Below are 25,743 nucleotides of genomic sequence, written 5' to 3'. Positions count from 1 at the left end.
ATTTTCTAAAAATATCTTATCAATATTCTAAAAAGTAAACAGTAAAAAAAAGATCAAGTAGTAGTATTGTTGTCAAATGTGGTGAAATAAAAACAATATTGGCTTTCTAATATGTAAAAGAGTGGAACCATGAGGTAGGATGAAATAGAAATTCTCAGGTAAAGTTCAAGTACCCCAAAATCTTACTTGAGTACAGTACTTGAGTAAATGTACTCCACCACTGATGAACACAAAGTATTAAACACATAAACATCCGCTGGAGTTATTGCTTCCTCGGTAGTCGCAGCCCCCCCTCGCGGACCCCTTGCCCTTCCTTCCCCGGTCCTAAACCTTACCGTTGTGGATCAGCAGTCGAGCCCCTGGTGGAGCACAGAGTCAGCCCGCCCCGCAGAGCAGCAGAAGCAGCAGCAGCGGCAACAACCCGGGCTCTGCCGGTGACAGTACCAAACACACTCACCCTGGACAGACAGCAGCGTCGGATCAGCGTCGGATCTACGGAGCTGCTGTGGACTGGACGGGTCTGTGTGAAAAGGAGCAGCAACTACAGAAACAACTACAGATAAAGAAGAGTAGACCTTTCTCTGGCTGCTTGTTGTTTTCAGAAAAGTTGTGCCCGCTTTGGAAAGGCGACCGGATACACGCACATTTACTGCTGGAGGAAACACTGCTGCACGGGCTGCTGAAAGAACATCTTGGTTAAGGTGAGTAGATCAGGCAGCGTGCAACAGTGATTCAGTGGGGCAGCCTGTATGTCTGCGTCTGTATTATTAACAGGAGGGTTCGATAAAGTTATTGATTTTGTTTTAAAGCTTGTTTTTGTACATGTAGTGAAGAATGAGTGTAACTTGTTTTATTTTGTTGTGCAAAAACATCCATAAACAAGTGGGGTTTATGGTCAGTTATGTCAAAATGGAGGGTGGTGATGGCAAGTTATGGTGTTGATGCGTTACAGTGTGAGTGGCTTAATCTATGTGATTGATTGGTTATTGATAGATTGACTTGTCAGAGTGATTAAAGTACTTATAAGTTTAATGCGTAGTTGCTCCAGTTGGATGTAGTGATTTAGTTTTACTGCAGTTTCTTGCAGTGAATTCAGCTGTTTTTCCCTTACGAAGTGGTGTGTGTGGAAGTGTGTGTGTGTGTAACCAGAGAATAAGCATTGCTCTGTTATCTCCATCCAGCTGTTTTCGTGAATGGGGTTACAACTGACACACACACACACACACAACTGCTCCTGCATGTCACCTTCCTCGTTATGTCACTTCTGTCTCTTGATATCTGCAGCTGTTGTTGTTTGTATAATAAAGACAGAAAGAAGCAGAGAGGATGAAAAGAGTGTGATGAAAAGTAAAGGTCACACAAAGAGAGGGAGAGAGACCTCAGCACCATTTGTTTTATGCTCTCAAGGCCCACTTTAATATATAGATTAGTTAGTAGTTGAACTGGAAACGCCCAGGGTCTTATTGGACCATAAATAATCCCCGCAGGAGCAGATATAAATGCTGAAGCATGCCTGAGATGCTCTCCATCTTCTTCTCATCTGTGGTGAACCCTCCTCCCTCCCGCAGCTGATTGATGTCAAGTCGTCACAGCTTTAAGACTTTAGCTGAATGCAAACATTACGATACACAACAGAGTGCATGCATGCTGCAGACATGTATTCTCCTTGTTCTGCACATGCTCCCTCGTCTCATGCACAGATGTTAACTCAGTGTTTAGGCATCACGCCACCACACAGGGAGACCCTACATCATCCTGCCCTGTCACCACAGCAAAGCACAGAGCAGGCAGGGGCGGGAGCGAGGAGGGAGGAAGGTGGCAGGACACATGCAGAGAGAGAGAAGGGGGAGAGGGGGATTTGGTGGTGGTGGTGGTGGTGGTGGGAGGTGATAACCAAGCTCTCAGGCGATCAGGATTGGAGCAGCTGAAGATGCGGGCGGGGGGCAGGTAGGGGAGGAGGGTGTGATGCTGAGGGATCATTTTTATCACATGGCTCCTTCACAGGACAAGAAGCCCTGAGGGGGGCGACGTGTGAGTCAGCCCGGTGAGAACATGACCAAAGTCATGGTCAGTGTGCCTTTGATGGCACGTACTCTGAAAACATTTCTTCTGCTCCTGCTCTTCTCAAGTTTGACATGATTATGAGATACGTTTTTACAGCCTCCATCCTGCTTCAACTGTCGAATAAACCAACCTCCCATCATCTCCATTCATGTCTACGTTGAGTTAACAAATATGTGTGAGTCTGGAAACTAGAACACAGCCGGAGGCACGATCACAGCTGATGCACATCTGCACAGCTCTGAAGACGCCGAAACATCGCAGACACGCCCACTGCTCAAAACGTAGCAGCTTTTGCAGCTTTTGCAGCTTAATTTGCTCATTAGATAATCTCGACTGAAAATAGCACGTAAATGTGCACACAGGGGGCACATCTGTGCGCTCGGGAGCACTCTTACATAACAAGTGAAGGAAAATCCCACATTAGAATGATATATAGCGAGAGAGCGATCTGATCCACACCTGTGAGGCTCAATTAGCAAAATGCCTCTGCAGCCATCTGGGACTGAGATGACTTCCATTTCATTTTGCTGCAGCGGTGATGATGTTGACGTTGAGTGGTGGATGTGATTAAAAGCACGCAAGTGGCATGTCAGCAATGTTTAATTCATTGTCATTCATCATGATGTAGCAGAGAAGCTCTACACAACAGAAACTCCTCTACATCCTGCTGTTATGAAGCACCACTGTAGGTACATTTAAGACAAACCAGGAGTGTGTTTTGTTTTCTAACATAACGCTGAGCTTACAAGTGAAAATTCTCATGTGTGGAAGCATGATGGGAGCTTAAACTCCTCTGAGGGAATCATGCACTCGGAGGAGCTCAACAGATGTGTGTTCTCGGTTTTGCTTTCGTTTCATGTCTAAAGTTTAACATCAGACAAGCTTGATGTTATGCTGCACTCCAGCGTCACCTGTGCACTTTCCCACCACATTTTTCTAGCTACAGTTCGCAGGAGTGATGTTGGTCCTGAGATCCAGTTTTGCTTGTGATTCCCCTCAGCTGTGTTGTGTCTAACAGCAGGAGGAGCGTCATTGAGATTTCCCTCAGAGTTTCTCACTGTCAGCCCATTAAAACAGGACAAGAGCAAAAGCACAGCGGGGGGAGAGACAAGCTGTCAGTCAGACTACACACACACACACACACACATTCATGCACACACACACATACACACAAAGAGTACCCTTGTATGTGAGACTGTAATTAGCTGCCTGGGTCTGCAGTGACCTTTCTTTTCCTGCTTTTAAAGTAAACGCCCGTTCTGGACTGAAAGTGTAGCCGCGACATCACTAATGTCTTTTATGTTCATGCGTTTTACGTTTTCAAAGTCACTGACCAAGATATTGTCTCTAATATACAGCATTTAACAGCATGTAACTTTTTACACTTAGAGACACACCAGCAGATGGATCTGTCTTCTGTCAGGCAGAGTGGGTGCACAATAAACTGGGAAACTCCTACAGTTGACAGTAAAATGATTCCCCAAGTATTAATTAAAATGGCGCATACATATGTGCTTCATTTGTAGATGCATTTTGTCAACTTGCATTCCAGAGCTTTTTACTGTGGCCAGAAATAAACAAAACAACATGGATATGACAAACGGAGGAGGAGATCGTTCCTCTTTTGTCTGCTATTGATTATTTTCAATGATGAATCATCTCTAGTATTTACAGTAAAATTATTTCAGAGTTAAGCATCTAGAATTTCTTCATGTCAAATTGGCGTCTACGCTCTAATAATAGACAAACTGTTGCCATTAACGAATTCTTCAGAAAAACAGATTTACAAAGCTTGAGCAATGTGAGAATTTTTGTTTTGCAAGAGTCAATTTGATTGAGGTGGAGAACATAAAATACCAATCATTTCCTTGGATTCACATGCTCATCTTGCCTCTTAGTTTCATCCCAGTTGGAGTTTATTTGACTTGAATAGAATTTGATTATAGACACTGTACTGTAAGCCCAAATACTTACACAGTCCTTCTTCAGAGACATTTATCTTGTTGCTTCATGAGTTTCAGATACCAGAAGAAATTGGTTATTAAACCACATGATCATTTTGCAATGTAATTTTCATCATTGGATTATTTCACTATGAAACAGCATGAAACATCATTAAAAATCCGTCAGAAGTAAGATACTGTTTTTTTCTTAATTTTTCTTAGTTCCACTGTCTGACTCTGCTTGATGGTTCACTAAACGAGAGCTGCAGTCTGTCTGATCCTGCGTGCCGAACACTTAACTGCTCCGACGATTAAATTATAGATTTCACAGCTTTTTAAGAGGGCCAACCGCTACAAATCTATAATATCATTTCGTTCCCTCGTTAAATATTTAAGAACATCTGAGGGTTTTTCCAGAGTTTAATTTTCTGAACTCTTGAGTTATTGATAGGTCCGCTCGCAGTTAAATTAGTGAATTCTTAGAGTGTGCTCGGGAATGCATGACCAGTGCAGCCATTCTCCTCTACAAATGCTTTCAATTGAATTATTATTTGTATGTATCTATTTATTTATTTGCAAAAATGAAGACAGCCTTTGTTAATCTCACAAATCTCTCAAAATAAATGAATGAAGTGTTTACACTGACGTTTTAAGTCTTTATTATGCAGACTCGTCCAACTACTAATAGACTGTTTTGCAGAAGAGGTCGTCACATGTGTACTGACCACCAGGTTTGTGCAGTACAATCAAACTCATGCACAGCAATCTTTTCTATATAGAGAGGAAAGAAAGAAAGAAATGTACATTGGAGGCTTTTCTTTTGAGAGTTGAGTACACAATGAATCCAGAGTTGGCGCTAATGATTATAAAGATCGCCTGACTGCAACAATAACACAACATTTGTCAAGTCATGAATATGTGCAGGTGGCTCATCCATTAAGCTACAGGAGGTCAAAAAGGGGTAAAAAATACATTTATTTGTAGAATACTCTTGTTAATGACCAAACACCTGCAAAACTGATGACATTCCCATCAGGATCCAATTAGTAAATAGGACACACGCTAAATATGCCTGCTAAACACAAGCATATTAGCATGCTGACGTTAGCATTTAGCTCAAAGCACCACTGGGCCCCACAGAGCCGCTATAACGGCTCACCTAACTAGTTAAGAGGAATATGGGGCTGTGTACAGACAGACATCTGCCCAGCCTATTCATCAGCCCCAAGGTGTGGCTGTACAGACTCGGGTGGACCGCTCCTATCATCATCAAGCTGTCCTCAGTCTCAGTCTGTCATTACCCCCTTTGACTTTTACAGACTTGAAAACAGCCATAAAATGCCCCATGAACTTGCACCCTGCCTGTCTATTATCATGCTCACGCAGAAGCCTTCTCAACATGAAACAGCCTCGAAATGTGCTTTTTTGTGTAAGTAGATTGCCGGTCAATTAAATTGCTGCTGGAATCTGATAGCTGAGATGGCAGGCGGAGATGGGCTCTGAAAGCCTTCACAGTCTGTAAGAAGAGACAGAATCAATGTAGAGTGGAGTAAGTCTGTGTATAATGGACATTAGTGGGCAGAGCTCTGGCACAGATCACATTAGAGCCAGGAGTGCTGAAGTCTGCCAACTGCCCCAAACATCCATTAGCAGCCCAATCAAGCTGTGTTTGCTCAACACTCATGCATTTGTTCACTTTGCCTTGAAGATACTGTAGACAAACTTCTATTACACGCTGAAATTGCAGTTTCAAGTTCTCATTACGTTACAAGAAAAACGTGCAAGAAAAATCACAGTGATTATGGAAGTAGTTATAAACTTGTATGCAAAGTATGACCCCCGTACACCTCACCCCAAAATGTGTCTCGTATCCAGATTGTATCTAGATATGATATAACCTAATTTCAGTAAGGGCCACTTCAGTCAAAGAAAACTTTATTTCCATTAGCAGTATTATACCTGGCAGTATGGCTCTGTTCTGGGGCCTCGCTGCCTTTCCTAGGCGTACGCTGAAAGCCTCTTTCACGTGCCTACGTGGAAAGCCCGAGGCAGAGAGAACAAACCTCCCTGCCCTTCCATGCACCTACATGGAAAGCCTAAGGCATGGAGAGCAGCAGCAAAGACCAGTGAGAGAGAGATGAGAGATCTAATGTAGGTCCGATTGCTCTGTCCAGCTCAAACAACCATACAGTTTTAGTTTCTCCACCATTTGGTTAGCCATTGCTTCATAAATTGTTCAGTTGCAATATGAATTGCCAAGTTTTGCTTGTATACTTTCATCAGACCAAATCGAAGGCAGGCTTGTCCTGACTCCATCCATCTTGAATATCTGGTTAATGGCTGCTTCCCTGCTGGTTTGGAACAGTTGCATGCAATTACTTATTTGTTATATGTAGACTGAAAATACAGTTGCATTACGTGTTGTGTATAACAACACATCTCTGACTACCTATGGAGGTGGTTTGGCTGATTTGATCACAGTCCATCCTCAATGCGTTTTGGGTGCATTTACACCCTTAGTTTCCTGTGGTCAAGCACTATCCAGTTGCAGTCTGATCACCCACAAAGCAAATTTAAGGTGCACAGGGGGTCTCTGAGTGCCATCATCGTACATGGAAACAGTTTCCATCCATTTGAGCCCTGCCCTGCCTTTCTCCCTCTCTCTTTCTGAGGAGAAGGTAAAGTGGCCTCATATGTCACAAAGCGTCACTTCACTGCTGACAGGAGGTTGATGTATGAGGACCGAAATGGCCAGTGCTGAAACAGCAGACCACACACACACGCACACACAGATACACACAAACACGAGATTGATGGATGACACCAGTATTAGGTCCAAAACTGAGGCACTTTGCCCGGTAGCAGATGAACGGTTTTTGGAGGTCGGGAGACGACCTGCAGCTGCAACAATCAAATGTTTTTATTGGTAGCAATCTTATCTTTATGAGAAAACTCATTCTGGCGTCTTTGGATTGTTGAGTCAAGAGACATTTTTCTTCCTCCAGCTCAAAATCAGAGAAGAAACCATCCGTCAGAGTTGAGCTCTTTATGTGACTAACAACACCCCGGTTTCTTACAAGCGAGAAAACCATTGATTAAGCTGTTTGTTGATTTGCCTCTATCGGAAACCTGATTTGTGCCAGCAAGAGAGGCAAAACATGAATTATTGATCCGGTTTAAAAGCCTGTCCACCCCTGCTGGTGTGTTTTAGCTGTAATTTCCTCAGGATTTTTTAAAGGGGCCTCTCAGATGCGATTTTATCTTTTCAAACTAAATTCTTTTCATAAGCCTTGTCTAAAACGACGACCTCAGCAGAATCAAATCAGTGTGTTTCTCAACATGTTGCAGAGGGGCACCTCTGAGCTAATAACATAAGCAAAGATCTGTTGACACCCAGTTGTTTGGACATGTGTTTGATTTATAGATTAGATTTCCTCCGCCCTCTTGGCCAGCCTCTTCCCCTGTATGTGTGTGTGTGTTTTGCTCGGCGGAGTGAAGCCAGCTCAGAGGATGCGTCTGCCAGATGACCCCTCGGCAGAATGCGTACCACACTACGCCCCTCCCCTCTTTCTGCGTCAGCTGACTAGCTTGGGTAAACTGTGGTCGGCTTGTCTCGTGTAAGCGGAGAGGAGGGAGAAGCAGGGGGGCTGGGAAGTTTTAACCATGAGAGAGTGTTTGCATCATGACCCCAGCGTATCTCTGCATACTGTACTCTCAAAATATGTGATTGATCCCTCCTTTTAAATTGCTGACAGATGTCTCCCCCCTCATCGTCCATGCCTCCATCTCCCTCTTTCTCACACACACATGTTGGGCCCTGATGTTCCCAGAATTCTTCCGGGAACCTCTGGGATGCCGTCCCAGACGTGGTAACATAACTCCCACCACCCTCTTGTCCGAGCCAGCCCTCATCCCTCAGAGGTCCCGTCGCACGAGGATTGCTGGGACTCAGCTGGCCTGGAAGCTGTCCTGCGCTTATGAAACATTTGGCAGATTTTAAACACAGTTGCAGTTTATGAAGTGATGCTGTCACCGATTTCAGCTCAGTTTCACTGGGACTTGGTCTCACACCGACAGAGCTGAATCATAGAGGTGTTGTCTGCCTTTGTGTTGCAGTGTCTTTGTCTGCTCTGCATTATCCTGCGGAGAATTGGTTATGGAGGATTGTGTCCATCTGCTGAGTGAGATTTCTTGGAAACGAGAGACACAGTGTGGATAGAAAGATGAAGGACGGGGTTTGTCTTGTGGGTGATCAGCAGAAAAGTGAAATCAAGTCCTCAGCATGAGATCCAGTGTGTGTTTGTTTGTGTGTGCGTTTGTCCAGCTGAATTTTAAATGTACTAAACAATGGGTCCAGTGTGATTCTTTTACATGCACGCGTCCTCAAGCCTCCCTCGGCTTCCCCCTGTGATTCATTCAAAAGATGTATTGTCCAAATAAGCCTTTGATATTCATATTATTATTTTTAACAGGCTGGGTCAGCGGGAAGCTCACTGTGTTTGGAATCTTGGCGTTTGCCCCCCCCCTCGGCCCAGACTGAGGGCAGACATAAGTAGGTCAAAGTTTAGTGGAGCGTCCTGTCTGAGCAGGAGGATTGGAGAGGTGGAGGAGGGTTAATAAACAATATCATAATGGCATTGTAGCTTTACTTAAATACATAGTTTGACCATCTGCCTTTTATGAAAACATTGTCAATCATCAGGACCAATAAACATTTATTAATGTTGTATTTACACAGAAAGATTAATGGCTGATTGTAAAGTAAAAAAACTCATAAAACCCATTAATGAAGGTCATAGAACATGACTGGTGGTTAATCTTGTGGGATGATTTTAGCTAATCACAGCTATACTGGCATAAATGATTTGATTAGATATCAAGAAATTGCAGCACGGAAATGCCAAAGATATGTTTATCAGAAAGAGAGTCTCACCTGCATAATAAAATATCTAAAAAAATAAATATCTTATACTATATGTACCTAGTTTTATAGAACCATATTTAAGGGAGTCTTTGAAAACATGTGTCTTCGTGATTATTTCTTTGTTGTTGTTTTTTTTTAAGCTGACCTCCAACTTTTCCTCTTGCTGCAGTGACACATAGCACTGCACATTGTATCAGTACACCATGACATTACTGGTGTGCCAAGGTAGAGTTAGGGCTGGGCAATGTATGTATATTGTATTGATATGCTGCTTTGAGACTAGAAATCATCTTAGATTTTGGATATTGTAATATCGTAAGTGTTGTCTTTTCCTGCTTTTAAAGGCAGCATTACACTTAAGTGATGTTTTTTTTTTTACCTTTACTCACTTAGTCATTATATATATCCACATTACTGATGATTATTTGTCAGACATTTCATTGTGTAAATATTTTGTGAAAGCACCAACAGTCACAACCCTACACTATCATTGCAATATTGATTTAGAGGTATTTGGTTAGAAATAGTTACAAGTGCAACACAGCTCATTTAACACCTGTTCCTGACTACGTTAACATGCACAAAATATGCTGGATTTTGTCCTTATTTCTAAATGACAGTATGCCTGTTAACATGACTTATGTTCCTGTTTACGTGCAGATGTGCAAACCCAGATTAACGTGCGCTAGCATGTAGTTTATTACAGCAAAATGTAGAAAAGTGGAGCAGCTAGAGCTGTTCCATTTTACTTCTTTTTGTAAAAATAGGATTTTTTCAATGTTTTCCACTGGTGGTGGACTTCACTATTCCTTCCTTCATTCCTTCACCCGCCTTCTTAAAAATGTAGGTGTTGTGATATTTGCACATATTGAAAAACTTGTTGATATCCAAGTCTTTCATAATGTTTGAAAGTAGGTGTGTTTCTATTTCCAACCTGAAATGTGGGCTTTTCTTTTTTAGCAAGTATCTCTACACCAGCAAGCTGTTGGCTAGGTGTGTATACAACGCACAGAGCTGACTGTAAACATGCAATAGGCCGTGTGTCGCAAACTGCGGGTCAAAACCCCAATGGAGACGCATATTTTGAATTAGCTGTATACATGTCCAAATAATGCACCTAAAACCCAGATAATACTGCCACATCTGACATGTCTTAATTGGAAAATACTACATTAAAAAAAGCCAAATTCAGAATATCTTAATTCTGCTTACATGACCCATATCAAATTCAGCATATTGGAATACTAGTGGAATATTAGTGTGCATGTGAACGTAGTCAGTGATGCAGGGTGCAGTGTTAGGCTGAAACAAACTTTCAACCAGAGATGGCAGCAAAACACTGCTTTACATTCTGATGTTTAGTTACTCTTTAAACTCTCAAATATGTAAATTTAGTTACAGTTGGGCCCTTGAAGATAAAAATATGTGCAGCTTACACACCTTTTATTTATGACACTGATTATTTCATGATTGCCTACCCTTTAAAATTACCATCAGACAAGACTTGAGCCATGTTAGCAGCTCTGTGAGGCTGCACAGCTGTGCTTTGAGCTAAATGCTCATGTTAGCATGCTTAGCACTAAACACAAAGCACAGAGGGAGTCATTTTAAAACCATTTACATGCTATGTGATACCTTATGTTTCCTTGTGAGATGATCCAGTCACTAGTAGTGTGCTGCGATGGCTGATAGGTGGCCCCTAAGTTGGCCTTGTTGACCCTTTAAAGCTAAGCATACCTCTACAGATTAGGGTGTCTGGGTGACCAGGTGGGTGAGAGGTCAGGCTGTCGGCTGGAGGGGTGAGGGTCATGTCATGTGGTGGGAGCTAGGCCTTTGTCTGAGTCTAAATTTAAGACATGTTGTTACTGTAGCTCCACTTTTAGAACAGAAATGTCTGGTATCGGATACTAGAAAAGATCTGGAATATTTATAGTAGCTGTCAGCTGAGTTTGTCGAACAGGAATATATCCCATTCCTCCCCACTGTGAGAGAGCTTTCAAAAATCAGATGTTATTGTTGACATGAGGATAAAATAAAGTGTCAGCCGACCAGGATTTGCTGGAGTTTAGGACGTAGCTCTTGTCTGCTGTCAGAGATCAAACGGATAGATTAAGGTGGAGACGGAGCGGTTTGGATGGGTAGCGGCGGTTGGATACGGAGATGAACGGATGAAATGAGGCCAGTGTCATCCTGTCTCATTTACTATGCAGGGTTGGGAGGGGATTAGCCTCGCTTACATAACTCAGTCTCCCCCTCCGTCTCCCCCCTTAACTAGCCCATCTCCCCCTTTTCTCCATCCCACACACTCTCCCGCTGTCTTCTGAGATCACAAGATTGGCGGTGGCCTATTTGTTATTCCAGTATTTCCAGTATTTTGAATTTCTTTCATTCTTTCTTTGTTATTTTAGCTCATCTTCTCTTTGGGACAAAAATCCTCAGAGACAAAAGACAGAGGGAGACTGAAAATGGGGGAGGGATGAAAATTAGGATGGAGATGCAGGGATGGAAGATGGAGTTGGTGGAGGAAATAGAAAGCAAAGTGAATGTGATAAAAGGTCTGCAGATAAAGGAAAAGAGGAAACAGGAGGATGGGGGGGGTGAATGAGATGAGTCTATTTATAGTTTATCCCTGCTGTTGGGTTAGACCGCCTGGCCCAGTGTGGCACAGCTCAGCGTCCATGTCAGTCCTCATGTCGGTCTCCATTAGCTCTATACACACATCTAAACAGTATATAGTATACCCTGGGGCTGAGGCTGTCACGAAAACGTGTGTACGCTGACCTTTGCCACTGAGTTAAAGAAAAATTACACACTGACAGATCTGACGGTGTGTGTGTGTGTGTATGTGTGTGTGTAAGGTGCTAGAGTTAACAGTCACACAGTGTCGTGAGATATATATATACATGCTGTGAAAGGTGGGGGAAATTGTGTGCCACTCAGCTCAGCGCGCGACAAGATTGTCTTTTAAGGCAAATGGTGCACTTCAGAGAGCAGTGGCTTCAATTTAAAACACAAAATCAAACACAGAGAGTTCACACCAAAGAACATCTTCTCCCTGATTTTACCTCTTAATCTTGGGAATAAATTAACCGTGCACCATCTCCCATGTCCTTCAAGTTATTTTTTGTTCTTAGATCACATTTGCATATCTGTGTTCTCATTTTTTTTTTCCTGTCCTCACACATACGTTCAACTACAAGCGCACGTGCAGGTGGATGCGTGTGTTTCAGAGAGAGAAACGTGTTCCCTCAACTACATCGAACTGTGGGCTTCCCTTCTGGCCGACTTTGATGGTATCTGCGCTCTTGTTTTTCGTACCTGCTGCAGGCAATTGCACACGCACGCATGATCTAACTGAGTCACAGGCAGAAGAAATAGCTCCTGTTTTAAGCTAAATTCAGGTGGTGTTCTGCTGATAACTTTTTTTGTTTATTTTTATGTACTGTAGCGGTGTTGGCTCAGGGTCATTTTGGTTTCATTTTCACGCTTGTTCGGTCCCAGATTTGGCTCCACTACACAAAAACAGCTCTCATTTCCTTGCGTAAAGTCAATAACGCGACTTCTAACCACTGGCCATGTATATTTATTTGTTTTTTTAGGGGAATATGACCAAATACATTTTATTTTTTTAATCAGCCTACAACGGGAAACATTTCATGGGAAGTTATTAAATGTGAGCTGAAGGCTGTGAGGACCGGCCAGCGACTGTATAAGTTCCTGGATGATTCATGGAACAGTCTCCGGGTTGCACAGGACCTCGTTTGTTTCTGCCGTCTCTGCCTCCGGCTCACCCTGCTCCAATAACACACTTACTGTGGCCGTGGCAGAGGACACATGTATACAGACACACTTTCATGAACACACATGAACGTAAGCATTCACAATATGCACATGTGCAGGCGCCTGCACGCTTACAGAGATCCAGACAATATATTCATTTTCACTCTCACCATGTAGTGTGTAGTACATCGTGGCAGAGCTCGAGAACCATTGTAGGGCTTGAGAGAAATATTAGCATTTTTATTTCCTTGTTCTTCTGTCTCGAACTTAATCTAGAGCTATTTCTCTTCATGCCTTTGTTGCTTACTGATCATAGTCTGTAAATAAGAGTTTTCTCTCTGCTGTGACACAGAGTGGCACGTCTGTGACAGTAGTGGAAATTTATTACACTACTGCACTTACTCAAGTACTGTTTGTCCTTCGTCTCAGAAGGAACTTATACTTTAACTGCACTGCATTTATTTGGCAACCATAGCTAGTTTTCAGAGTAAGATTTTACATGTTTAAAGCATGATAGGCTTATAAAATACACAACACTGTCTATTTTTGGCCTGTGTCCCCTTTACATAAAAGCGGCATCTACTTGGAGTCTAGGATGGCAACTAACCATTGTTTCCATTGTCCATTTAAATGGTGATTATTTTCCTGATTAACCAATTAGTTGTTTGGGCTACAAATGTCAGAACACGGTGAAAAAAGTTGATTGGTGTTCCCTAGAGCCCAAATTCACATCATCAAATGTCTTGTTTTGCTCACAACCCAAAGATATTCAGTCACAGAGGAGGACATCAACCAGACAATATTTACATTTAAGAAACTGGGATCAGAGATTTTGTCTTTTAGTTTTCTTAAAACATCACATTAATTGACGATTACTTAAATAGTTAACAACTAATCAATTAATCGTTGCAGCTCTATTGGAGTCCCTTGTTACATTTCAGATGTTGTTAGCAGTCCCATCCCCACCACAGTGACATTTCCCCTTTAAAATGTCTAATATGGTTTCATTTAAATAACTGTTCGAGGCCCAGAAAAGGTCAGAATGTTATACTTCACAAAACTGCAAAAATTAAAGAGAAACAAGACTGCACATTTGTGTAGCAGAACATCTTAAATGCTGCTTAAACACTGATGCAGCACCAATAACTAGAAGAGACAGGCATTTTGAGAGCGCAGACCACCGTGGCCAAACGCCCTATTTGGAAGAGTGACAGAAAGTGAAAAATAATCTGTGTATCCATCCTTTAAATAAAATCTGCTCCAAAATTTCAAGGTTTCCTCTTTTGCCCATGCTTCAACCTTCCACAAAGTTTCATGAAGATCATTAGTTTTCTGTAATCCTGCTGACAAACAGACAGACGGAAACAAAAACATATCTCCTTGGCGAAGGTAATAATACAATATTGTAGTATTGTAGGGTCCTTCTGCATGATGTATACTTTTACTTTACATACTTGTTTGTTAGGTTTGTTTGGTTGGCTGAGTTGCAGGAAATGGAGCAGGTCGTCTACTAATTGGAAGATTGGCACTTCGATCCCTGGCTCCTCCAGTCTGCATGTCGAAGTGAACTTGGACAAGATACTGAACCCCAAATTGCTCTCGGAGGCTGTGCCATCGGTGTGTGGATGTCTGTGTGTGAGTGATGAGATTAGATCCTGATAAGCAGATTGGCACTTTGCAGGGCAGCCTCTGCCATCAGCGTATGAATGTGTGTGTGTGAATGGGTGAAAGTTGCATTTGGTGTAAACCGCTTTGAATGATAAATGCAGGTTCATTTTTAAGCACTGAATATTTTGTTGATAATATCGCTGCAGTTTTACTTAAGTGGGATTTTTGAATGCAGGACTTATAGTTGTAATGGAGTATTTTCACATTATTTTACTAGTACTTCTGCCAGCACTGCTCCGTGAACTGCAGCCTCTGAGTTGTTTCCATGTGTTCTTGTGACACGGGTGGGGAAACACGATAGAGACAAAAATCTTTCACAGTTCTGCAGCGGGCGTGAAGCGTGACAGCAGCCTCTCATGCTGTTTGTCTCATTTCAACTTTCTCTGTATTTAGGCTCAACGCGCAGTTAAATTGCAGCCAGATGCTGACAGGTGCTTCAGTGTGTTTCCGTGAAATATGAGCAGATCTTTCGTCTGGCAGACCCCCTGCTCTGTGACAACTTCCCCATGCACACTATGTTCCCTCTGCTTTGAGCTGAGGAAGAAGGAATCTGTGCATAGAAATGTATTTGACATAATAGAAGAAAAGCTAAAGACGGGGAGACTGAGAAGAATATGAGAGGAGATAAAGTGTGTGAATGAAAGGAGATGATCCACATCCTCCAGACAGACAAATTCTTACAACAGCAGTGGCAGGTTGATAGAGCTGGAGACGACAAAAGCCAAGACAAAGCTTTTGGCTGTCGTTTAAGCACTGAAAAGTCAAATTAAAACTTTCCTACAGTCTTTTTTTCCCTCATTCATTAATTTCATCCTGGTGTCTTCATTTCCTCGGTGCAGTCGGTTTTGGTCCTCCTGACCACGTCTCACTGTGTCCCCACAGAAGACCCCCATTAGTCATCAACTATCTATGAACATGCAACATCATCCTTTTCTTCTGGTGTGATTTTAATAGTAGAAGTTGATTGTGTGCGGCTGTGGCTGAGCATCAACTTCTGCTCTTCAGATCAGTTCCAGAGATAGAGTTGACCCACCACTTCCGCCGCCGCTGCTGCTGCCATCCCCCCACCCGATCTCATGTAAGATTTGAAATCTTAGAGGAACATTACAGAGTAGAGAGAGGGGTCGGGGAGGAGAGTTAGAGGAGGAGTGTATCGATTAGCCGTTTGACTTCAGGGAGGATTGAGTACTGTACATGATGAGCTCATTCTCCTCTGGCAGCCGTAGAAGTACATTTACTCAAGCGATATTTGAATATTTCCATTTTATGCTACTTTATACCTCTACTGCGCTAAATATTGTACCTTTACTCCACAACATTTATCTGACAACTACAACACCTTATAAAGATTAAATCATAGTTCTCCAGCCTGTTTGGCTTGTGACACTAATGGAAAAAAGCAGTGTCTCTAGTCACATTTCAGATGTCTAAGAGTGATTTTACCTCAAAACCTTTAATAATGATCTCTTTAAATCACTGCTGGAGACCCAACAAGTTCAAATGGTGAAGACACAAATAGACAAGTAGACATAAATATCTGTAGCAAAACTTTTCTTTTTCTGATTCGTGGCACTGTGGTGCAGTGGATAGCATTGTCGCCTTGCAGCGAGAGGGTTTCTGGCTCAAACCCAGGTGTATGGAGTTTGCATGTTCTCTCCGTGTCAGTGTGGGTTTTCTCCGGGTACTCCAGCTTCCTCCCACGGTCCAAAGACATGCAGGTTAATTGGTGACTCTAAATTGACCGTAGGTGTGAATGTGAGTGTGAATGGTTGTCTGTCTCTATGTGTCAGCCCTGTGATAGTCTGGTGACCTGTTCAGGGTGTACCCCGCCTCTCCCCAATGTCAGCTGGGATAGGCTCCAGCAGCACGTCTGTTTCTGAGGATATATAGCACCACAAAGTTGCACTGTGTTCAGACAGTTGCACTGAGTCTTAAAACCTGTCTAGGGCTACTTTTTACCACACAGAAAATTGATCCGGAATCAGTAAGGGAATCGATAAAGAAACAGAGCCATAGGCAGATTTGATAATAGCACTGGTATCAATAAATCTTATCAATTCTCATCCCTGTTTACCAGTAATACTGGCATTGTTGTTTAGGTACTTAAACCTAAGTAAAGGTCAATATTCAGTCAGTCATATGAAGTCCTAATTTGATAACATCAAAAAAACATTTCTATATTAGTTTTACTAAGAAGCTGCACAAAATGTTTCTTAAATTTGAAGTAGTTGCACTGTAAATGTAATTTCGGTCAAATGCAGCCGTAGCAGAAGAGTAGATAAAGATGGACACATTCATACACCAAATGGTGCAGTAAAATGGTGCAGGTAAAACATTTTGGTGCATATACACAGTACACAGTACTTCTCACACTGATCTCAGTGCATGCTTTTCTTCTGCTGCTGGATAAAGGTGAAATAGTTGATTTAAGGCATGAATTAAAACAAAGCTAGAGGGCTTAGTTTGGTACAGGATGTATTCAAATAATTATTTCTTCTATTAATTGTTGTTACAACAGTGTGTCCCTGAGGTCTGAATATCAAATCAGTTTTTATTGAGAAAAGCCACCTTTGCATATCCACACTTAGACAGGCTGCCCTCTAGTGACCAGCCCTGGCTCTACACGGAGCCTGACCTGAGCTCCTGGATCAGAAGTGAAGTGCAAACTAACAGAGTTGGAGTTTAATATATTCGGCAGATAGATCTATCAGAGCAGCGCGGGCAAATGCAGTCGCCATTGTTGTTTTTTTTCCGTAACCTATAAGATGAATGGCCCTCATTAATCATGGCCATTTGTCTTCAGTTGTAAGAGTAGAGGTCAGTGATTAAACCTTGTTCTCTGTAACGAAGCCAACTCTCCATCTCTATCTCTCTTTCCCTCCCTCGCTCAGAGGATCAGAGAGAGAGTTGCATTTCGCCGCTGCTCTGCTCTGCTTTTCATGGCTCTGATGTTGTCTGCCACCAAATCCCAGCTGAATAAAAGTCAGAAATTGAAGCAGCAAATCATGTTTTATGTATGTGTGCTTACACAATGAAAGCAAGCTGGAAAGTGGGCCAAGCATCACACAGGGCATATTATGGCAACAAAGCAGCTTTTCACTTTCTTGGAAAAAACCACAGTGGCAGACGGCAGAGTGCCGGGCGCAGAGTACAATATGAGTGTTCAGTTAATGACAGCGAAAATGGAAAGAGAGATACATAGAAATTGCATTACCTGACTGCTCTATTCCTGGAGAGTGTTTTACTATTCCCATTGATTCTATTCTGGTGTAGAAACGGCGCTGTTGACTCGTATGCTCCATTATTTAATAGATATGTCTGGGGAAGAGCAATATGATGATATACACAGTGATACTGAGTTTTTTCAGTTTACACAGAGGAAGCTATCACTTAGATATCTCTGGCTGTATCAGACCAGGGATGCAACTTTATATTGTGTTCGTCATCTGGGTATTATTTTCTTGATTATTAATTAAATGTTTGGTTCATGGAATGAAAGAAAATAGACCAAAACGTCTGCTTGACTTCTTCAGATTGTCGGTTTTGTCTGACCAACAGTCCAGAATCCCAAAATATTATGTTTACAGTGTAAATCATGAGAAGCTAAACACTTTGTTCGAGCTGTAACCAGGCAACATTGCATTTACCAAATGTTTGCACCGGTGTTATTAGGGCTGTGCATTGGCAAGAATCTGGCAATATGATACGTATCACCATACTGGGGTAAGATTCAGTATATTGCAATTGGGGCCAATGGATGATGCCATCCCCCACCCCCAACCCACTCTCAACCCTTTCATCCTTCCACACTAATAGTGGGGCACAGGTTTGTGGTGGCGCTACTGGCATTCGCTGCATGTTTATAAAATAACAATTCAGATTTATTTATCAGATGAACTGTAGGCTGCCAGGTGGGCAATGTGGTACCTTTTTAAGTGAATAAGTTGGTCACCATCGTGAAGATTTGCTCCCATCAACATCACTGATCAATATGCTCACATATGCTGAGCTGCCATTTTCTTTAATTCACTGGAGTATAAATATCACAGGCTCTGGCAGAGGGGTCAAAAAGTGACAAAGCAGCATCCATAACTTACTCAGAAATAGTCCAACTTCTCCTCCATTTTGTCTGTCACTTGCTCTCTCAAACACACGCACATGCCCACACACACACACACACATACACACCCTGTCAGTCCTTGTTTCTCTGTCCTGACCGTCGTGCTACTATAATGCATAAAGCTGGCAGTTTAGTTTACCTCTATCAGTTAAAAAAAATAAAATAAAAACAGCCTGCAGGATTCTTTAAAAAAAATTAAGAAAATAAAAGATTGCATAAAATTAAAATTTGTCATAATATTTTAGAGTAAGCCTATTGGTACGGTATCACAAAATATAATGTTGTGATTCTCAAGTGTATTAATTTTTTCTTACACCTCTAATTATGATAAACTATTGTGATTGGTGTAAATCACTGGATTAGCCCAGAACAGATTTTCCTGTCTGGTTCATTTTAGAGCTTAAACAATTAGCTCATAAATCATTTAGTCTCTTAATAGAAAATAAATTGATCATCTTTTCTGGCTATTTTTGACATTTGATGAACGATTTTTCCATTTTTCAAGAAAAAAAGCCACATCTGTTTGTTCCAGCTGCTCAAATGTGAAGATTTGCCTCTTTCCTCTGTTTTACATCACTGTAAGTTTAATGTCTCTGTGGGGTTTGGGACTGTTTTTGTGACAAAACAAGACATCTGAAGATGTAACCTTGGACTCTGGAAAACTGTGAAGGGCATTTTTCATTATTTTCTGACATTTTACAAATAAAGCAAGAAAACTATTAATGGATTGATAAAGAAAATAACTGGCAAATTAATCAAAAAGGAAAATGATAGTGAATCACAGCCCTAGTTATTTCATCTCTACACTGTTTCTCATAAAATGTGCTATATAACATATATGTTGATATTGCATCATAAAATGATGTATGCTGTGGTACATGGAGTTTTTGTCCCCATTACCTACCCATAGAAAAGTCTAATACATGTGTCCATGTGTTTGTCATTCTTTAGGACGGAGCTGAGCACTTCTCTCTCTCTTGTTTCATTCTGCAAGAGTCACCTTGGCACAGATTTAGCCACGCCTTTCGTGTGACGGCAGCTTCTTTCTCCTTCACCCTCCTTTACTCCTCCCTCATCAGCACAGCATTGAAACACAGTAGAGACCTGGAGTAACCCAATAACTCTAACGTTAGCGGCGCTGTGATTAACAAAGTGAACCCAAACCACATGGGCTGCATAACATTAATGACACCCTGAGCTGAAGTTAATACTGCAGCGCCCTGTGGGAGTGTGACCCTGAATCATAGTGTCATTGTACTCACATTAAGTGTGGTCCCTGCGGTGAGGACATATGCTGCTATAGCGAGGTAATCTATCTACCAGTGATCTAAAGGATTAATAATCTCTATCTAATCTGCAGCCATGGGTTCACATCAGCCTATCATACAGGGTGAGATGTCATCTCCTGATTAGAGATAGTGCACAGAAAGGGGGTTCAGTGTGTGTGTGTTCATCAACTCCACACCCTGGAGAGATCATCACAGGTCATGTCTTTTGGCCTTGAAGTGGATTTATGAAAATTAAAAAAAATGTAAAGCTGATCACAAAGGCCAGGGTCATATCGATGGAATTATATGTGCACGCATGTGTGTGCAAACAGTTCAGTATGTGTGCCTTCATTTGAAATCACTGTTCGTTTGTAAGTCTTTCTTTGATTTTTAGAAATACTAGCAGCAGCATGGCTGTAGGGATGGCCATGTCAGTCCATTACTCTGGTCCAGATGAAAATGTCAGACAACTGTTGGATGGATTGCCATGAAGTTTGCCACATAATGTTCATGGTTGCCAGAGGATGAATCCCAGCGACTTCGGTGATTCCCTGACTTTGCCTCTAGTGCCATGATGAGGTTGACATTTAAGTGAAATGTCCTGACAACTATTGAATGGATTAGGGTTGTAAATTATGAAAAAAAAAAGAAAAAGAAAAAGAAAATCATTAATCACTGCGATTAATTTGACAGATATTGTGACTGTGACATGAGTCGCAATTTTAGTGGGAATGGTAATTTCTGCATTTCATTTTCATGAAAAAAAAAAAACCTAAAAAAATTTGATGAATATGTCATTTTTGCCAGTGTTACTTAACAAGCATGTCCCCTTATGTCTGAAGTGTGATCTTTAGACTGGAATATCTCTGTTGCACCACAATGCTTCATTTATGATGGTATGTTGTACCATTTAGCTCTTGTGATTTGTATATTACATTTAGTCATATTGCAGTTTTGAATGCATTGTTTTTATCGATAAAATTTTGTCCCAACATTCATGTTCCCTCGATGATGAAGTATGATAACCTTGGTGATGCCATAGTGTAACTCATCTAGTGCCATCATTAGGTCAAAATTTTAATTTGATCAATATTTCAGTTTATGACTATATAACTGCAAAATTAATGACTGTGCAAAGGAGTGAAGCCCTCTAATTAATTTGAAAGAGGTCAGTCCAGCTCTGGCAAAACAGTTCAAGGTTATCCAGCTGAAAAGTGGCACAACTTTTGACACAACGTGACATCATTTGGCAAATACATGCTCATATTCCTGGTACATTAGTGAATGCTGTATTTCTACTGTTACACTCACCATTGTTGAAAGTTACCGCTGTGATACCTCGATTTCACCCTGGACTGAATTTTGTTGTCTCATCAGTTATTTTTGGCCAGTATCATGGTATTACAGTACACCATGGTATTTAGAAATCTAAATGGTATGATTTGTAATACCGTCAAAAATACAGATGCTCCTCTTTTTATTAGACAAATACAGAGTTTCTGTATCGAGGTGATGCAGTGCACAGCATGTGCCACCAGAGGTCAACTGTTGGAATAGGCAGCTGAGCTGAGAAACATGGCCAATGTGAGTGGTGGGGACAGCGTTACAGGACTAAAGCTGTCCAGCAACGGCAGAGATGGACAGGGGGCAAAACTTATTTTTACGCCTAACGCTGTGAATTAAGGTTTTTTTTTATTTTTTTTGACCAAATCAGAGTTGGTTATTGCTGTAAAAGTGGTAAAACTGACTGAGATTGTTTTGGTGAGTTTGAATAAGGTGTGTTTTACATCAAGGTCACAAGACAGTAGAGAGTGTGAGGGTGTGTCACGCCATTTAGGACAGGGGATTCCATCTTCTAAAGTACGTGCTCTGTTACCTCTGTTACCAAGGTGTATGCACTCAGTCCAAAAATGAGAGTTTATAATGTCCCAGTATGAGAGTGGTGGTAGTGCATCTGGGTCTGTAATTCAGCGTTGAGCTCCGGTTTGTATGGATCTGTTTTGTTAATCGCGATTAGTTTGTCCACCATAGCAGGGACAGATAACACAGTGCGATCAATCAATACAACATGGCGCCCCCCTTCAAAAAATATAAAATGGTGTGACGTCTACTCTACATTCTTTATTAAGCTAGTTCTGTAAAATTTGTTCTGTTTAGTAAGGACAATAGGCCTAAGAATATTTCCTTTTTCGACATTTTTTGAGTTTATCAAACTAAAAGAGCTAGAGGTTGGGGCTACAGTAACACCATCATGATATACCATATATCCCAGTGAGAGGTCAGAAAACTATGAAGGTATGGAAAAATAGATACCACCCAAGCCTACTCACTGGCACCCTGCATTGATTTATTACAGATCTGTTTTGGTCCGAGTCCCTGCTTAGTCCTCTATATATCTCATATCTGTGATGTTGATGTATGCACATCCAAGAAAAGAATCAGCTTAAAGGGGGATGGGGCATCTGAATAAACCCCTGTTATCTCACTAAAATAACCCCCAACCCTCTCCTGTGTCCCTCGGGGAAGGCCTTGGCCATCTGTCCTCCTGGGGGCTCCCTGTTAGGACACACGTATGTCTGTACCCCATGCCTGGCTTCAGATGATCAGGCAGTGTTTCACTTGTGTCCACAATAACAACCTCAAAGCATGTGGCCATCGAATCGGACCTCAAATGGCTGAAACACAATAATCATCTAATGGCAGGAGTCCCAGATCCTGATAGCCACTTTAATCAGTCGTACTTCGGCCTAAAGCCTAACTGACCTCAAGATTTCATGGAAATACATTCATAAGTTTGTGAGATTTTCTGTTGACAGACCAACACATAATTTAATTTCATGTTTGCTCCATATTGATGATATTTGAGCTTCTTAAAAACATCAGCTACATAAGAGCTGTAAGGAAATCTATAGGTTGATCAATAATTGTGCTTTATGTCATCATATGTCAAATTGATGTATTGATTTAGTTTAAAAGGTTTTGTATTTTGTCCTGTTTTCCAAATGAAATTGAACTGAAGATGTTTGGTGGGTGATGGAGGAAAAAGGTCAAGCTTCTCTTCTTTTCCTCCATTGTGTGTTATGTGGTGGACGGGAAAACAATGCACTTTGACATTTCTCTACCTTATAATCCAGGGTAATGTCATTATGCCATTCATGTGGAAGTCATTTGATGATTTCATCCATTGTTGATCAAAGTTTGACCTGAATATCTGATTTTTTGTGCATCAACAACACATCAACCTCCAGCTGATACAGTTTGCCTTGACAATACTTTTGTGTGACTGTCCATATTCCTACAGTCTGTCTGTTTCTGACAATTGCTGCAAAAGAGCTTGGTCAGCATCTGTTCGTAGTTCCTGAAAGCAGCTCTGGGGCTCAGGACTGACCCCTGCACTGGGACACCAGGGCCAAAATCAATAGTTGTATTGTATCACTTATCAGACTGTAACAAACTGACTGATTACCTCATCGGCTGCTTGTGCAGAGACTGGAGAGATGGTGGGGGGGAGCAAAGCGAAATAATGGGTGAGATCAGAAGATAAAAAAGCATAAATGAAAAAGGGTGAATTAGCAATTTTGTGAAGAGAAGATAAAACCCTCCAGTGTATGAATGGAAGAAAAGAGCTTATGTTTTCTGTTATTGGACACCAGGGGGTGGTAACACTGACAAAATCAAACTTCACAAGTTTTTTTTTTAACCCAATACCTTGGCACTACAGTCTATACTGATATTAACACACAAGAATACACATGCAGTAGTACTGTGGATATAACAAGCAAATCCATGGAGGAATTAACTTCTTATTTCACTCATCTGAAGTCAGATGAGCTCTGGGATTTTATTTGATTAACTCAGGCAGCCCATAAAACCAGGAAACACTAATTCAGGATATTACATAACAACCAAAATCAATATATGATCAAGCTCTACTGCCTTGTTACCTCCTTCTCTTCTATAATTTCCTCCCTCTTTTTTCTCTTCTCCTGTTTTTATGAGTTGCAGTGAAGTCGTTTGTTCTGCACACTTTTAAGCAGGAAGCACATGCAAACACACAAACTCACATTCATATATGTTTACAATGTGAGGTTATCAAAAAATGCATTTTCTTCATTGTGAGAATCGAGGTCATCAGGAGAAGCTCAGTGTTGTTGGTTATATTGTTTGTTTGCATGTGGGTGCTTGTTCAGGGGATGGTTTTACAGTTACTGAGAGATAGACTAGACTGGATCTACCTAATAGTCACACGTCACTTAAATACACTTCTAAATCCATTACTTGTACAAAGCGGCCCAAGTCTTGACAATCTTAAAAGAATATTGAAACCCACAAAGGTCTCTGTACATTGCGCCTTCTGGTCGACACCTTAACCACAACAGTAGGATGTGAAAACTGTGACAACTGTGAAAGGAGTCACTTGAGTATTATAACTCCAATCTGCAGCTCCCCTCGGCGTTATAGAGCTTTATAATGAGTTTCAACTCCTTTTTTAACTTTACTGTTTTGTTTCATTTGCTCTCACAGTTTAGTTTTCATAAGCCATAGCAGGAGACTGTTTTCAGTAGCCATTTTTACACAGAGATCGTGCTATAGGGCCGCTACAAAGTCCCTTCTTTATGCCTCCTTTGCATTTTTACACAGAACCAAATGATGACCTCATGATGCTGCTTCAGTGTGCGACTATACACTGCATTGCAGATTTGCTGAATCAAGAGGCGAGATATGTAACACAACAGCGTCAGCCTCTAGTGTGACATATAACATATTCGTCAGCAGCGCTATCTAAACAACAACAATGGCAGTAACGTGTCAGTAACAATCATTTATCATCTCTGTTATACGGCAGCTGATCTCATCCTGTCCTCTGAGGTTAAGGAGCTCCTGGACCTCAATGTTTTCCCAATTTAAATACATTTACGGCCGCTGTTCTTCTTCTTTGAGTTAACTGCCAATTGCCACCAGCTGCTTTATAAATCTTCCGTGGTGGGTTGCATGCATAACACGTCCTCAAAACGTCACATCCATCCTGCACATGATCTGGTCCTACAGACTGTCCTGTTCATATAGACACAGTTTCAATGCTGTTACAACCTCCCATCGCGGATTAAAGGCGAGACCACTCTGTCCCCCCATTCTGCAATCGTACCTTATATGCAGCACGGGGAGGCGGCATGATAGCGTGATCTTCCAACCTTGCACAGGCAGTGTACATTATCAGACAGACACAGTTAGTGACTAGCTGGTGAACAAAGTGGAGCATTTAGCAGCTAAAGATTTAGATATTTCCCTCAGGGGTTGGTAGAAACTAAGAACAGTGCTAAAGAGAGTGAATATTGGACTTACATTCATCAGGCGGACACAAACACGCCACCAAACAAATGATAATGTTGCTTTGTAACTGCTAGGTGAGTGTATGAAGTCTAGTTAACCGTATCAGTTTAAAAGATGATGATATGTCAATGCTGTGTTTACAACCTGTTCTCACTGCCTCCAAGTGGCCAAAAATGTATTTCAGGTTTAATATGGTGTAAATGCTGCAAACAGGTTAACATTAACTCTTGTGTTTTCCCCTCAGGTCAAGACAGGAGTGAGGTCCTGGGATGAGAGCTCTCTGCAAGTTCCCTGTCTCCCCCAGACCTCCAGGCGGAGTACGCTGGGCGACACTCTGAGGTAAAGAACCACACAAAAAAATAAAGCACCCTCTGCAGACAAAACCCTTCTCTGACGACACTGACCTTCAATATTTGCTGACTCAAGCGTCCCTGACTCCTCCTACGCCTCTTGTTCTCTCTTTCCCTCCCGTTCGGTGTTGTTCTTTTTCTCTCCTGTCTTTCGGGGCGCAGGGGACATTGATCAATGGCCTGACTTCTTGGTGTGGGCTCAGTTTAGAGTGACCCGCTGTGGTCACTTTGTCACACAGACACACATGCACGCACATTTATGGAAATGGGGGTCTTGGCCTCCTTCTTTGAAGTG

The 25,743-nt window shown here is 41.7% G+C and overlaps 1 protein-coding gene across 1 annotated transcript in view; it reads left to right on the top strand.

Moving 5' to 3' along the window:
* The first annotated feature begins 384 nt into the window (after positions 1-384).
* The window catches only part of lzts2a (leucine zipper, putative tumor suppressor 2a), a 53,871-nt gene continuing 28,512 nt past the window's right edge, over positions 385-25,743 (top strand). The window contains exons 1-2 of the mRNA XM_050071097.1: positions 385-701; positions 25,343-25,437. The gene's annotated coding sequence lies outside the window, so the exon portion shown is untranslated. The remainder of the gene's footprint in view (positions 702-25,342; positions 25,438-25,743) is intronic.

The sequence above is a fragment of the Epinephelus moara genome, chromosome 19 (genome assembly GCF_006386435.1).
Source record: "Epinephelus moara isolate mb chromosome 19, YSFRI_EMoa_1.0, whole genome shotgun sequence".
Classification (NCBI taxonomy): Eukaryota; Metazoa; Chordata; class Actinopteri; order Perciformes; family Serranidae; genus Epinephelus; species Epinephelus moara.
This window is presented reverse-complemented; position numbering and strand designations above follow the sequence as displayed.